Raw genomic sequence first — 15044 nt, 5'->3', positions numbered from 1 at the left:
TCAAGGTAGAGTTTTACATGTCTATATTTCTTAAGCCACATTCAAGGAAATCATGTCTTAACTAATTGCGAGTATTATCTCTCCACCTTGTACACGAAACTTCAGCAGGTTTGATCTTGGCATTTATCATCTGGTCAAGTCCTTCACATGTTCTTCAACCAGTCAAATCTGGGGTTCACAACGTCTTCTGGGTCCATAAAATAAGATGTGGGATTAGTAGATTCGATGAAGACCTGTGTTTTTGTTTTGTTTTGCTTTGCTTTTGTTTTCCCTGCCACACTGGACTTCTAGATGCTGTTCGGATAGGGTTTAGAAGATGGGGAAGTGTGGCTATTTCTTGACCTGAGTCTCTTAACAGTAGAGCTGTAGAAGAGAAAGCGAGACCACAAGGAGACTGGTTGTTGGCGGCAGGGCACTGCTAGCGGCCTTGGTGGTGGCATTAGCTGGGTTTGGGGCAGCCGAGGTGTTCTGGGAGGAGTTACTTGGAAGTGTTAGGACAGTTGTTCGATTTGAATAAATCTGCATGGGCAGGAGCAGCGCCAGCAGCAGCAGCAGCAGCAGCCCAGCCCCAGCCTGGCCACCATTGCTCTGACCATGTCTGCTCCATCGGTGTGCGGCGTGTCTCGCAGGATATGGGGTACTTCGGGAACCACTAGCTCCAGGACAGGGGCAGGCGAGGTGGGGAGCTCAGCGGGCCGGCGGGACCTTTTATACGAGGACAGCCAACCTAAACCTTCTCTTAAGAAATAGTCTTTCTGCTGCAGGATGAAGGTCAACGGTAGCAGGAAGGCAGTTCTTTTCTAAACACACTGAATCTGAGGCTGAATAAATGGCTTCATTTTCCAAAGCTGTCAGTCTGATGCCTTCCTTGACAATTAAATTTACTAAAGAATTTTATAGAGAAAAGAAGGAGAGAAATTAAGCAAAATGTCCAGATGTCATCTGTTAAAAAATGTTTTATTGAGACAATAAACAAATAGCATCAACAAGCACTAAAATTTTAATTAAAATATGATTTACAATGTGGCTCTACACCACTAGAAACATTCTTATTGATGGGAAATAAGATTGCTCTGCTTGTGTCCTTAGGACACTCAAACACCACATTTGACTCTGTGGGTCTCCCATCCCAGTAAGTGTGCTTTTATGTCTGTTCCATGCCCATGAGCATGACAATTTTCTTCCACACTTTACAACACAATGGCAGTATCAATTGTTCCCTCTCATTGCTGGCTACATCTCCAAATAGATGTATATTATGTGCGCTTGCCTTCTGCTCAGAAAAAATCTAAGTATTGCATTTCTGTCAATTCATTGATTGAAGAGCTTCCCCCTTAAAATGTTGACAGCTGTTTCAGACATTATAAAATAGCTTGGATAACAGCTGCAAGCGGATTGGCTAAAGAAGATTTGGAACCATGTAATTAGCATTCATCAAATGCACCCTTCTCCATTGGAAAACCTCTTCGACCCTAACGTTGACTCTCAGGAAGTTGACCCTTCTTACTAAGTCTCCAGACAGGGCTTGTGAATGCTCAACTCAACGTTAGCTGATTTGAAATGAAACCAATTAATAGAGTTACTGCAAGTTAATGGTGAGTGCTGTCTGTAGCTAATAGTGCCTTCTTTTTTGTTCTTTTCCCACCTAGACAGCCATCTATACGAGGATGCCATGTGCAAAGTTAACATAAGTACATGCCTCACACAGAAAGTTTAAAAGCTTGTAGCTCATTGAAGTGGGTGATGATCTCTTATTCATAGAAGACGCTGATAAATCCCTTGTCCATGAGCAGATGTAATCCCTCAGATATCAAGTGGAAATAAACCCAGGCACCTCATTAATGACCTTTATAGATATAAAAATATTATTTGCAGGTGGGGCCAGCAGGTGCTGCGATGGCAGTTCTAGTCACACCGGCACAGGTGAGAGGAGCATGAAAGAGAAAGGATTGTGGTGTGGTTATCCCCTGGGGATGGGTGTGATTTCTCACTTTCCCTCTCTCTGTTGCTGTCTTTTTGTGGCAAGCACATGTACCCTATGGCAAAAAAAAACCAAAAAAAACACCTTTATAAAATTAGATAAGTATGTAATTTTGAGCTGAAGGTCTTCTCAAGGTGGTAGTGTTTTGGCTTTGAAGACACACTGGTAACTCTCTTTAAGTAGTCAACATTTAAAAATAAAGTTCTAAAAATACATACACACATTCACTATTTGCAGGAAGCAAAAACATATGTATGTAAGTCACCATTATGTTAAGAAGTGCATTAAAAGCCTAGAATTTGGGACCAGCAAATGGCGTAATAGCTACGTTGCTGGACTCCCATATAGTTAGTCGACTGCGGTTTGAGTCCCAGACCCGATGGCTTAAACTCAGGCCGGGTGCACGTGCATGCATGCTCAAGATTCTGAAAGGAGAATGGAGGAGAAGGGATTGCAGCGTAGCCATCCTCCCTAGGGGGTGATTTCTCGCTTTCTGTCTGTCTCTATCTTTCTGGAGAGTGCATGTGCCCTATAGCAAAAACCTCTCAAAAAAAAAAAAATCCTAGAAGTTAACACTGAAATACTTGTGGCGGTTGTTTAGGGTGGCATGAGTATGAGAGATTTTTTTCTTTCTTCTTGTATATTGTAAATACTTTATTCCAACATGTAATTCTTACAGAATTGGAAAAAAAAAAAGCTTTATTTAAAAATGTCGACTACTTAAAGGGAGTTATAAGTGGATCTTCAGTCCAAAGACTGCTATCTTGAAAAGACCTTCACTTTAAAAGAAACTTCCCCAGAGACTAGGTCCCCACAGATACATAAACAGTACAGTGTTTGTTGCATCAACATTTCAGTGCCCTTTAAAAAGGACTTGCATCCTACAAAGAATGAGGACACACCAAAAGAGGCTCACTTTAAAATTAAACTGTAATATTTGATTAGTCATATGGCTACAAATCTTCTCTGAATATCCATAGAGTAAAACTCGTGAAATCTTGAGAAAAAGACACTACTTTTAAGCTCCATGAGCTTTTCCAAATCTACACATTCACTCAGACTATTCTGCCTACCAGGAATTCATTCTCTTCTTCATGGTTCTAGTTACATCTGTCTGGCTTGTTGTCAATGTCACTTGTTCCCTGAGGTCTTCCTTCATTCTCCTGTGAAATGTGCCTTCTCCTTGAATCTGCCACCTTTCCCGAACTTATGCAGTATGGTGACTTGGCACTGGCTTCAACATTTTCTAGACCATGAGTGGCTCTCTCCAAGTCCTTGTTCCCAAGGTCATGAAGCTTTCACAAGAAGGCTTATCCTCCTTTATCACCCAGCATGATGAGCTATAATCTTTTCTGTTTTTGTGTGTGATGTATGTATTTACGTTAATTTTAACCTGATAGTAGTGACTAGTTTCTTATAGCTTTATTGAGGATAATTGATGTATGTAAACTGTGCATATTTGTTTTTAGGCTTTTGTCATAGGGCCATAGAGAGACAGAGAGAGGGAAAGTGAGAAATCACCCCCTGGAGGGGATGGGCACACCCAGCCCCTTCTCTTCCATTGTCCTCTCAGGATGCTGGGCACACATGCAGAAGCACTGTATGATTTTCAAACCACCAAGTCTCAGGATCGAACTACAGTTGGCCATGTGGGAGTCCAGCGCCTAAACCCCCATGCCACCCACTGAACCCCAACTACACATATTTTAAAAGTGTACAATTTGATAAATTCTGGCACATGAAGGGATCTTCAAAAAGTTCATGGAAAATGCCTACTATGAAAAACTATGCACAGATTTCAGAATTTTCTTTGTACCAGGATAAACTCATATTTTTAATTCCATTTTTTCATGAGATTTTTTTGAAATTTGATACACATACCTGTGAAACCCACACCACAATCACACACAAGAGTGAACATATCCATCATGTCCCAAATTTTCTGCATACCCCCCGGTAATTCTTCCACCCAGCCCTGCCCTCCATGCAACCACTGAGCTGCTTCCTGTCACTATAGATTCATTCGTATTTCCTAGAATTTTATATGAGTAGAATTATGCAATATGCACTCTTTTCGATGCTGAAGATAATGGGGAGGGAATCTGGTTGCTTTAACTCAATTGTTTTTAAATTCATTCATATACTTTTGTATCATTGGTTTCCTTATTTTTTTATTACTGAATAGTATTCCTGGCCATAGATTACCTGCATTTGTTTATTCATCTGCTAGTTAACACGTACTTGATTGTTTGCACTTTCAGACTATTATAAATCTACCATGAACATTTGTGTGCAAGTTTTTGTGCACAAATTTTTCATTGTGCCTAATTAGATAACCACTTAAGAAAGAAATGGCTGAGTCATATGGGAAATATATACTCAACTTTTTAAGAAATCATCATGCAGGGGCCAACAGCTGGCATAGTGGTTAAGGAACTGGATCCCATATAGCTGACACTGCAGTTCGAGTACTGGACCTCGTGGCTTGAAAAACATTCTGGGTGCGTGTGCCTGCATGCCAAAAGTCCCTGGAGGAAAATGGAGGTGTAGGGCGTGTGGCATGGCTGTCTCCATTTGGGGTTGTTCCTCCCCCACCCCCCCACAAGCTCATATGCCCTATGGCAAAAGAAAAAGAAAGTCAGAAATGATCATGCTGTTTTCAAAGCAGTTGTGTTAGCTCATATTCCTACCAGCAGTGAGCGAGTGTTGCTCTGGATCCTTGCCAACGCAGTGTAGTCAGTCTTCTCACTTCTAGCCAAGCTGGCAGCTGTGTAGGGTAACCTATGTTTTTAATTTACGGTTTCCTAATAATAACATCTGACATCTTTCCTGCGTTTACTTGTTTACTTGCCATCTGTATTTCTTTTTTTTGTGGATGGGGAGGATTGCTGGTTTAAGTTTATTTGGACCTAGAAGAAGGCATTGGGAATGGGACCAGCAGTTAGCGTAATGGCTATGTCGCTGGACTCCCACGTAGTTGACCACGGTTCGAGTTCTGGACCCGGTGGCTTAAACTCACGCCGGGCGCGTGTGCGTGCGTGCCCAAGATCCCGAGAGGAGAATGGAGGAGAAGGGATTGCGGTGTGGCCATCCCCCCTGGGGGATGATTTCTCGCTTTCTGTCTTTCTGTCTCTCTCTGTCTGTCTGGCAAGCGCATGCGCCCTACAGCAAAAACCTCTCCAAAAAAAAAAAAAAAGAAGAAGGTGTCGGGCCTGTAGGTGGTGAAATGAGGCTTGTGCTGGTACCACCGAACCCGGCGGGGCAGAGGGAACTTGATCTTGGTGTCATCGAACTGCCTGACAGCCGGCCGCTGGCTGCAGTCTCCTCCACTTCCATGATCTGGATGGAGTGGGTACAGGTGCAGTGTCATGCGCCCATGCCTGGTAGCACCGGGTGACGGCTGACCGTGGTGAGGTCACGGTACTCACAGTACATGCTGTGGTTGCCACTGTGGGAGTCATAGTGCAGCCAGGTACTGAAGTTCTTCACCTGCAGAGGGGACTTCTTGGACACGCACCCACAGTAGAAGATCTCTCCGGTGACGTCTTCATCTTCAGCTGAGATGCCAAGTGCCAGAAGCGGGACTTGGCAACCACGTGGTTAGGGGCAGAGGCGCTGGCAGCAGAGGGCAGGCTGGATTTGGGTGTGGGCAGGCAGGTCCCACCTTGTACTCTCCAACCTTGGTGTGCTCTGCTCTGGCCGCCACCGCAAAGGGCATCTGTATATCTTATTTGACTATGTACCTGTTGAAATTTTTTAACCCACTTGAAAAATTCGCTTGTGGAAACCAAGGCCCATGCTGAGGTGGCTACTGAACTTCAACTGTGAAATATTGCTTTCACATGCACTCCACAATCTTCATATTTTGCCTTTTAAAAATTAAAATATAAAATTATTTTATTGTCTTCCTTTTCTTTCTTTTCTATTTTTTATAGTTTTTTTTTTTTCTTTTCTCTTCTTCTCTTTTCCTTTTTCTTTTAACTTCATCCCATGGCAGCTCAGCCTCCACTCACTGAGTGTCTAGGTAGGTCTAAGTGAACAGGATCCAAACATCTGATTACAACCAGGGTCACAATATTCCTCAATTCCCACTGAAACTGATGCACAAAGAGTGAAAAACAGAAGGGAGATTCCAGATCACCTCCTCCAGCATACTTCTGAATGCTCAGATCGAACTTCAAGAATTAGGAAGAAACGCACCATCCATCACATGACCAGAAATCACTGCAGGGCCACAAGAAATGTGAGAAAGCAAGAAAATACCTCTACTCCAAGGGAAAAGAAAAACTCCTCTCCATCCTCATACCGTACGATGGAACTCATGTCAGATAAATAATTTAGAATATTCATAATGACGAAGCTAACAGAGATGGAAGAGAAGAGAGACCGTGAACTCCAGAAGACACAGGAGGAAAGAGTTGACAATTTCCAAGAGGTGAGAAAGTTCTTACAGGATCTAAAAGAGCAAATACACACAGTAAAAAAGAATCAAACAGAACTGTTAGAGATGAAGGCTGTGATACAGAAAATCCAAACCTCCTTTGAAAGTATTAAAAGTAGACTAGATCATGCAGAGGATCAAATCTCAGATATAGAGGACAGAATAACTGACCTAGAAAAATCCACCAGGAAGACTGAGAAAATTGCCTCCAAAAATGAGAATAATATACAAGAAATACTAGACACTGTTAAACATTCAAACATCTGAATAATTGGTATTCCAGAAGGTGAAGAGACTAAGAAGGGCATTGATAATCTATTTATAAAATCTTCGAAGAAAATTTTCCAAACCTTGAGAGGCATTCAAAGATCCAGTCCCAAGAAATACAGAGGACCCCAAATAGAATCAACCCAAGAAGATATTCTTCAAGACATGTCATGGCCAGATTGACCAAAACCACAAAGACAAGATACTGAATTGGTAAAAGAGAAATATCAAATTACCTAAATAGGATATTCCATCAGGCTAACAGTGGACCTCTCGTCAGACACAATGCAAGCAAGAAAAGAATGGGAAAATATATTCAAAATGTTAAGGGAAAAACAATTTCAACCAAGAATAATGTACCTGGCAAAATTATTCTTCACGTGGGAAGAAAAGACAAGAACATTCTCAGATAAACAAAACCTGAAAGAATTTACCAATGCCAGACCAGTTCTCCAAGAAGTTTTTCTTGTTTTTTTCTTCTTTTTTTTTTTGAGAGGTTTTTGCTACAGGGCACGTTCGCTCGCCAGAGAGACAGAGAGAGACAGAGAGACAGAAAGCGAGAAATCATCCCCCAGAGGGGATGGCCACGCCTCAATCCCTTCTCCTCCATTCTCCTCTCGGGATCTTGGACATGCACGCACACGTGCCTGGTGTGAGTTTTAAGCCACTGGGTCCAGGACTTGAACCGCGGTCGACTACATGGGAGTTCAGTGACATAGCCATTACACTAAGTGCTGGTTCCTCCAAGAAGTTTTGAAAGGAATGCTAAACTGGGAAAACTAAACACAGACACACAGAAATAAGAGTTCAAAAACAACCAAGTAAATGGCCAACTTAATGGTAGGGACAAGTCTGGAGTTGAATGTTATGTTTCAGAATTTAAATGGGAAGATCAGACCACAACAGAAGATAGATAAAGTACATGAGTCTGAACTAGTGAAATATTATTGAAACATTATTGATTTTCTCCTATGCTTTGTTTTCTAGATTTAAAAATTTTTGTCTTGCCTTGAGCTGCTGGTAGGTTCATGCACCTACTATTTGAACAGAATCCTAACCTGTTTCCTGGCTTTAAGTTTTAAGCAAAGCTCTCTTAGCATTTTTTTAACTTTGATTTATTAAAGCTAAAACTGCTTTCCTTGAAATTAAAAAAATACGTGGATTTTCTCCTATGCTTTGTTTTCTAGATTTAAAAATTTTTGTCTTGCCTTGAGCTGCTGGTAGGTTCATGCACCTACTATTTGAACAGAATCCTAACCTGTTTCCTGGCTTTAAGTTTTAAGCAAAGCTCTCTTAGCATTTTTTTAACTTTGATTTATTAAAGCTAAAACTGCTTTCCTTGAAATTAAAAAAATACGTGAAAAAATACCTATTTAATGACTGCAGTAAGCTATATAGCATCAGTTAGGTGCTACCTTATAGTATATTCAGTGTACTCAGAGCTTCATGCCTAAAGTCAGACATGTGTTCACAGATATGTATATATCTGCTGAGCCTGCTATTGAAAATAGTTAGATTAATTAAGTAATTTTGTGAATCAATAAAATGTGGGGGAAAAAAGGATTGGAAAGCAACTTTGACACCAGAGACAGTGTGGGAGGAGGGTGGGCAATGGCAGAGGGTGAGAAATAGGGGGAAACATATATACACACACATATATATGAAACAAGAAATGGAAAATTATTTGTCGATTATAGCATGTATGATTAGGCTACTATGCAGTGTATTCTGGATGGGAAATCACATTTTGTACACTGTGATGATGCTCAGTGGATGAATGTAAATAAATTAATAAAAAATTTAAAAAATTGGTTTGTCTTTTTATTTTTAAGTGTTCTTTATTCTATATACAAGTCCTTTGTAGGATGATTTTTAACTTATTTATTTATTTATTATTCTAATTTGCTATAGGGCATGCGCATTCATCAGAGAGAAACAGAGAGGGAAAGTAAGAAAGCAAGCCACCGTGTTCAGGACTCACACCATGGTTGGTCACATGGGAGTCCAGTGCCCTAACTACCATACCACCTGCTGGCCCCATGGCCATATTTTTTTTATTCTTAATAATTTCTTCTAGTAGGTGACTTGTCTTTTGATTTTCTTGACATTGTCCTTTTCTTTTTAAAAAAACACTCTTTACTATAGGGTGCGTGTTCTTACCAGAGACAGAGAGAGAGAAATGGTGAGAAATTGCCCCCTTGGGGGATGACCACACCATAATGCCTTCTCTTCCAGCTCGTCTCAGGAGTTTGGGCAAGGATGTACACATGCCCAGTGTGATTTTCAAGCTGCCAGGTCTAGGATGTGAATCATGCAGCTAGCCATGTGGGGTCTGGTGACTTAATCTCTGTGTCACCTGCTGGCCCCTTAACATTGTCTTCTAAGAATGAAAATGTTTAACTTTGATGAAGCCCAGTTTTAATTTTTCTTATTTATTTATTTATTTATTTATTTATTTATTTATTTATTTATTTATTGGAGAGGTTTTTGCTATAGGGTGTGTGCGCTCACCAGAAAGACAGAGAGAGACAGAGAGATAGAAAGCGAGAAATCCCCCCTGGGGGGATGGCCACACCGCAATCCTTTCTCCTCCATTCTCCTCTCGGGATCTTGGGCATGCATGCACATGCACCCAGCGTGAGTTTAAGCCACCAGGTCCAGGACTCGAACCACAGTCGGCTACATGGGAGTTCAGCGACATAGCCATTACACTAACTGCTGGTCCCTTAATTTTTCTTTTTACAACTACATTTTGTGTGTCATAGTTAAGAACTCTCTGGTGAATATAAGGTTGCTATGTTTTTGTCTTTTGTTTTCTGATTTTTTTTTTTTTTTTTTTTTTTTTTTTAGTTTTTGCTTTTAGATTTAGGTATGTGATTCATTCCAAATTATTTTTATATATATTATAAAGTAAAGGTTGAGGTTATTTTTGGTACATGTATATTTTTCTGTATATGTCCATGTGTATTTTTTGTATATGTCACAGAAGTCTATTGGAAAAAAATTTCAATAATAAATTCAAATATAATGGCATATATTGGCATATATAATGGCAATTGTTCTAGTATCATTTGGTGAAAAGATTTTCCTTCCCCTGCTAAATCAATTGCCTTGGCACTTTTACTGAAAATAAATGTTGGACCAGTAGGTGGCGTGGTGGTTAAGGTGCTAGATTTCCACATGGCCAATCATGGTTCCAGTCCCAGGCCTGGTGGCTAGAAACTCAGGCAGGGCACGTATGCTTGTGTGTCAGAATCCTGGGAGGAGAATGGAGACGAGGTTGCAGCATGGCCATCCACCCTGGGGGTTGATTTCTCACTTTCCCTCTCCCTCTCTCTTCCTGGTGTGTGCACGTACTGTATGACAAAAACCTAAAAAAAAAAAGGAAAGAGAGATAAAGAAAAAGAAAATAAATGTATCATATACGTGCAAGTCTATTTCTAGAATCTCAATTTTATTGCTCAGTTTGTCACATTTTATACCAATACCACACTGTCTTGATTACTGTGGCTTTATTATAAACCCTGCAAACATGTAAGCACCTCACTTTTTGTTATACCTTTTCAATATCCTTTTGATTATTCTAGTTCCCATACATTTCCATAAAAAATTCTAAATGAGAGTTTTCAAGTTTTTTGTTGTTCGGTTGTTTATTTTTACTTACATTTAATCACTGTACATTTTTACAGCATACGATACGGGTTCTCAAAGTGCATTCCATGTCAGTCAAGTCAAAGATGTTAGTTTACACAATACCTTTCCATTCTTGTGTCTGATAAATGTTTATTTTGGGGGGGCCGGCAGGTGGCATGGTGGTTAAGGGTGCTAGACTCCCACATGGCTGACCATGGTTCAAGTCCTAGGCCTGGCAGCTTGTTTTCTTACTTTCTCTCTCTCTTTTTCTCCCCCTTACCCTTCTCAGTCTGTACCTCTTTGGTCAAATTTAAATAAATAAAGTTAAATAAAATAATTCTTTACTAAAAAAACAGTTCTTTTTTTCTGTTTGAGTTTCTCCTTCCCACTCCCAGCTATCCACTTCCTCCAATACTGTCTGTTATCTCCTCTTCCTGATTTTGCTATTGTATTTTCCACTCTTGCAGTTTCTGCCACAAAGTGCAGACATTGTGTGTGTGTGTGTGTGTGTGTATTAGAGGTTTTTGCCTTAGGACACATGCGCTTACTAGAGAGACAGACAGAGACAGTGAGAAGGAAAGTCAGAAATCATCCTGGGGAATGGCCACGCCACAGTCCCTTCTCATTTATTCTCCTTCCAGGATCTTGGGCACTCATGCACACACACCTGGCATGATTTTCAAGCCACCGGGTCTGGGACTCGAACCATAACCACACGGGAGTCCAGCAACATAACTGCTACGCCATCTGCTGGCCCTGACATTCTGTATATATTGAGCAGGGTCATACAAAGTCTGCTTTTCATAGGCTGGCATGCTTCACTTAGCATTAAATCTTCTGTAGCTGTCCATTTTATAGCGAATGAGAGGATCTCACTGTTCCGTTTCGTTTCCTTTTGTTTTGTTTTGTTTTAATTCTAGGTTGTGGCCAGATCTGGACAAAGCACTAGCAACCGTTAAAGTAGGCGTGGTCTTTGGGCTGATGCTGCAGGGCAAGTGGAAAGCTCTAAGGAAGACATGACCTGCTCTTGCACTGCAGGGCCGTGTAAATTAAAGGGAGCTGGGTGTCAGTCACAGAAGGCCGGGGGAAACTTGCTTGGAACCACAGGCCACAAGATGCTCCACAGGCACGACAATAGAAAATCCTGGCCTTCCCTCCAGCGTCTCCCTCCCCCACTGCTGTGCAAAAGAATACACCTGGGCCTGGCTCCAGGCCGAGCGTTCTCCCTCAGAGGCACCTGGTCCGCCCCGTTCCCTCTTTCTCTACCTGTCAGACTGTCTGTCCTTCCTCAGTCTACCGCCTGCTTCCACTCGGGGTTCCACACCCCTTCACCTCGCAGGCTGAGGCACTTCCTGACTAGTACGAGGCTCTTAATGAGTGGTATTCCGTAGTTAATACGTGCCACACTTTCTCGGTCCGTTCTCGGGCACTTAGGTTGATGCCACATCTTAGCAATTGTGAGTGTATACCAAAACGGTTCCATTTTTACCAGGATTTCATTGATTCCATAGGTCAAGTTGAAGATTAAATTTCAACAATATTAATTCTTCATTTATAAACAAGATATATTACCCATTTCTCTCAGCAATGCTTTATGGTTTTAAGTGTATAGACCTTGGAAATATTTTGTCAAATTATCCTCAATTGTTTTATATTTTTATTGTAAATGACATTTTTTAACATTTTGTTTTAAGTATGGGATCATTCAGGGCTATTATGTTGAAAAACAATTGATTTTTGCTTATTGATCTTGTATGCTGCATCTTGCTAAACTCACGTATTAAGTCTGGATTCTACAATTGTTTTGGAGGGTCCATAAGATGACCCACATAGGTGATCATGTCATCTGAAAATAAAAAGTTGTGTTTTTTCCATTGAAATCTGGGTAACTTTTATTTATTTTTCTTTCTTTTTTGCATGGGTCATAACCTCTGGTATGATACTGAGTAGAAGAATTGATAGTGAATAATCTTGCCTTTTCCAGCATGGAAGAGGGAATATTTAATCTTGTACAATTTTAACTGTAGACTTTTTATACGTGTGTTGTATCAACTTGAGGAAATTTCCTCTCTCTCATTTGCAGAGTTTATCAGGAGTAGATGTTGAATTCTTTCAGATTCTTCCCCTGAGTCTACGGAGATGCTCACATGGTTTTTCTTTTCAGTTGAATAGTATGGCCAAGGTGGATATTCTATCAAATGTGCTTCCCTGGAAAAAATCCCAGCTGGTTGAGAAGCAAAGACAGAGAGAGAGAAAGAGGAGAGAGAATGTGTGTGTTATATTCAATTTTCTAAAAGTTTATTATGAATTTTTATATCTATAATCATGAGGGATATTGGTCTGCAGTTTTTTGTTTGTTTTGTTTTTTTTGTCATGTTGCTGTTTGTCTGTTTGGTATAAAGGTAATGCTAGCCTCAGAGAATGAGTTAAACATTATTTTCCTCTTCAGTTTTCTGGGAGAATTTGTTTAGAATTGGTGTTATTTTGTCTTTAAATGTTTGGGAACTTTTACCACAAGGCCAGAAGTTCTAATCTACAAATCTAATTCACTTAAGAATACATGACCTGATTTTTTTCTTTATGTATTCAGTGAGTTTTTGTAGTTTTTTTCAAGGTATCCAATAGGGGTTCTTTCAAGGAATCAGCTTATTTCATCTAAGTTATTGCATCTGTTGGTGTAAATTTTCCGTACTATTCCCTGTCTTTAGGATCTGTCCACAGAGGTTGCCACCTCTCTCATTCCTGATACTGGTTTTTATGTTTTCTATAGTTTCTGCTCGATTAATCTAGCTGGAGATTTATCAGTTTTATTGATTTTTCTCAAATAACTAGCTTTGGACTTCAGGTTACATATTGATTACTCTCCCAGTTGTATGGGAGTTAATCATGTTCTTTCTTTCTAAAGTTAAGCAATTAGGGAAGTAGGGGACTTTGATTCCCCTCAGATGAACAACGGAAGTCTTCCAACTCCATTTCTAACACTCTCTCTTTTATTATTTTGTGTCCTTTTTTGAAGAAATTAGTACTAATTCTTTTTGAGCTGGGACTAAAAGAAATACAAGTGGTAATACACACAGAGAAAGTTTAGTCCACACAAAATGCCTTCACTTTTGACACTAATTACATATTTAGGTGGTGCCCCAAGTTACCCTTAGTTTCAGTAGAGCCACAAAACTCAGTCTAGGCTATACTTAGTTAACCACGAGGAAAGGAAACATGAAAACCTCCAGGGACGAAAATCCCAAGGCAGAGTTCATTCAGGAGGGTGTTTCTTGAGGTTTTTGTTTCTCTAGTACTGTGGTGTGACAATGTGCCCAGAGAGTTGCATTCAGGGATGTTCACCAGTGTCCAGAGTTTTGTTGGGTTTTCATCACATAGATACGATTGATTGGTTGACTGTCCATGCAGTTGACTTCAGTCATAAGGTCTACTGATTCTGTGTAATCACAACCCAGAAGGAAAGTAGTAAAAGCTTGAGAAGGGGGACCAGTAGATGGTGTGCAGTTATGTCGCTGGACTCCCACATGCCCAACCATGGTTCAAGTCCCAGACCTGGTGGCTTGAAACTCATGCCAGGCCTGTGTGCCCAAGATTCCAGGAGGAGAATGGAGAAGAAGGGATTGCAGGGTGGCCATTTCCCTGGGTGATTTCTCACACACTTTCTCTCTCTTTCACTGTCTCTCTCTATATATATGGTGAGTGCATGTACCTTAAGGCAAAAATAAATAAATAAATAAATAAATAAATAAAAAACTTGAAAAGGGGCGAGGGAGATAAATAGGAAGCTGGTTAGATGGTGTAAGTCTGGATGCTACTTGACACACATCAACTGATGGAACCCCACAGTGGCAGATGGTCCAAAGAAGCTTTGAGCAGAACTGGCCCCATAGTGGAGTAGTTAAACACTGCACAGAAGAAATCAGATCCCACATGGCCAGCTGTGATTTGAGTACCACTCTCTATGGCTTGCTCACCAGACATGCACAGGTCATGCACTGGAGGAGGCAGGAGGGATTAGCTTAAGTAGCTTTTAGGAGACGTGGGGTTTCAACAAATGCAAGGGATAAAAAGCTCAGTACAAGGTAGGAAACAGGGAGGTCTGAGAACCAAGAAGTGGGGCAAACATTCTCAGAGAACTTATACAAGAACTAAAGGCATAGGAGCTGCCTTGGAGAGAACAGTTTCACCTTGAAAGTGAACGTGCACCTAGCCCGTCAGGTGGCTGGAATGAAGTCTCCCAGTCTCTGGCCACACAGGTGGGCTTGGCTCAAAACTGTGGAAGTCAGCCCTCTCTCCCTTCCAAGATTTTTGCAAACTCCTGGGGTCTTGGGTCCCTTTGGTTTTCCATTTCAGTGAAACTGTCTGTAGTCCATACCCACCAGTCCAGACATCACACTCAACCCCGTTCACAAGTTAGTTTCCTACATGCTCACACACACACACGCATACACACACACACAAATGCACCCACATATACACATACTTATGGAAACCATCCAGGAGAGTTAACAAGTTTAACTGCCTAACCCCTGCCATCTGCCGAGTTAAACTGACAAGTATGCTTTGACTGGTTTTCCTCAAGAATTTCATTCATTAGGTTGCCCCTTGTCAGATGGGGTGGTGTTAGATTTAACCACATATCCATGGGACCAGTCTAGAGTAAGCCTTTTAAAAAAAAAAATTTTTTTTTTTTGAGAGGTTTTTGGTACAGGGGGCGGGCAC

At 40.9% G+C, this 15044-nt stretch overlaps 1 pseudogene; it reads right to left on the bottom strand.

Annotated features, from left to right (window-relative positions):
* Positions 1–5177: 5177 nt before the first annotated feature.
* The window catches only part of LOC102497647 (60S ribosomal protein L18a-like), a 15866-nt pseudogene continuing 5999 nt past the window's right edge, over positions 5178–15044 (bottom strand).

This window comes from Tupaia chinensis, unplaced genomic scaffold (assembly GCF_000334495.1).
Source record: "Tupaia chinensis unplaced genomic scaffold, TupChi_1.0 Scaffold143064_1, whole genome shotgun sequence".
NCBI lineage: Eukaryota > Metazoa > Chordata > Mammalia > Scandentia > Tupaiidae > Tupaia > Tupaia belangeri.
The sequence above is the reverse complement of the archived record's forward strand: the minus strand, read 5'-3'. Positions and strand labels throughout refer to the sequence as shown.